The sequence below is a fragment of the Otolemur garnettii genome, unplaced genomic scaffold (assembly GCF_000181295.1).
Source record: "Otolemur garnettii isolate 467f Iridium unplaced genomic scaffold, OtoGar3 scaffold00046, whole genome shotgun sequence".
In the NCBI taxonomy this organism is placed as follows: Eukaryota; Metazoa; Chordata; class Mammalia; order Primates; family Galagidae; genus Otolemur; species Otolemur garnettii.
In genome coordinates, this window is record NW_003852441.1 from 476,192 (window position 1) to 477,738 (window position 1,547).

Below are 1,547 nucleotides of genomic sequence, written 5' to 3' on the forward strand. Positions count from 1 at the left end.
CCTGCCTGGCCGCAGGCCGGCGGGGCCGCCGCGCCTTGACCCCCATGGCCGCCCGGGCCTCCAGGCCGCGAAGTCGCAGCGCCCGACCCAGGGCCCCCGAGTGAACGCGAGCGCCGAGGTGAGCAGCTAGCGCCTGGGCGCGGGGCCGCGGGGCCGCAGGGGACGCTGCTGCGGGGCGGGGGCGCGCGAGGCGTCAGGATCCCCAGCTCGGTGAGGAGTCGAGGCAGGGTGGAGGGCGAGCGTGCACGATGGGTGGAGATGTGGGGTCCTTGAGGTCATTGCTTTGTGTGGCGTGGGGGGTGCGCCAGGTCACCGGATGGCCGTCAGGGAAGCTGCAGGGTGGGGGCGCCCTGCGCCGCGGCTGAGGGTCTTCTGGAGGATGTGTGGGGCCGGCTGGGCCGGCTGGGGTCGGGTGGGGGCGTGGGGCGCGAGAAGCGAGGGTCGATTGTGGTAGGGCCGCGGTGAGTGCCCAGGTGTGGAGCGTTTGCAGAGCGTGGGGTGGGGATGTGGGGGGCATTCGCGTGGCGCTGGGGGCCGGAGAGGAGCTTTGTGAGTGCGTCCAGGGTGAGGGCCGGGAGCTGACTTCTCGGTGCGTGACTGGGGGTCCGGGGTAGCCGTCGTGTGGGAGCCAGGGCCATGAGGGGCGGTGAGGCCCATGTGTGGCGAGATGGGGTACGCTGGGCTTTCGGCGGTGTCCCCATCCGGGCAGCGGCGCCGGGGCCTGTGTGCAGGCCCGCGGCCGGGCAGGAAGCGGGCCCCCGCGACCTGGGGATCTGCGTGGCCGCTGGGCCTGGGGTGTGCTGGACCGTCGGGGTGACATCATGAGTCGGAGCACAGGACACGCGAGCCTGGTGCCCCCCAGGCAGCGGTGCGGCCAAGTCCGCGTCCCCGCGGCCCTTTTCTAGGTTGGGTTCCTGTGACTTGTAGGTAGTGACCCGGGAGGAGAACATGGGGGCGAGTGCAGCGGGGGCAAAGAGGTGGCAGGATGTGGGGGGTGTCATTTGGAGCGTGGTCGCGCCAGGGGACTCTGAGAAGAGACGGAGGGGAAGCGAAACAGCAAGCCAGGCCTGAGGCCGCTGCTCCCCAGCTTCCTGGGGCGCCTGTTTTCCCAGCGAGCGGTTCCCCTTGTAGAGAATCTTGGTCCTTCTCAGTTCCATGCCGGGGCCAGAGTGCGGGCTGAAGCCGTACCCTCCTTTGGGGAGCCCTGGAGCCCTGGATCCCTAGGGGAGCAGCGAGGCTCTGGCTCTGAATGGATAAAACCGAGTGTAACAATGCGCTATTGGGGGGCTGGGGGAGGGGAGGCAACGCGCTTGAATGGCGGAGCTGGCCCCGCGCTTCCCAGCACGCCGCACTCCTTCCCGCAGTGCCTTCCTGGTGCTTTCAGTGGGCCCTGATTCAGGAACCCACGCGGGACCTGCACTGCTCCCTCCCACCCAATGCCCCCGCCCATTTCTTTTCCAACACAGCAGTGTATTGAGAATCCAAGGGCATTACATCTGGTTGCAATCCAGTTTCAAGCCGCTGTCGGGCTAAGACCTTGCGCTGAC

The 1,547-nt window shown here is 68.8% G+C and overlaps 1 pseudogene; it reads right to left on the reverse strand.

The window, feature by feature from the left end:
- LOC105887097 overlaps window positions 1-46 on the reverse strand; it is a 42,186-nt pseudogene extending 42,140 nt beyond the window's left edge.
- Between the last annotated feature and the right edge of the window lie 1,501 nt (window positions 47-1,547).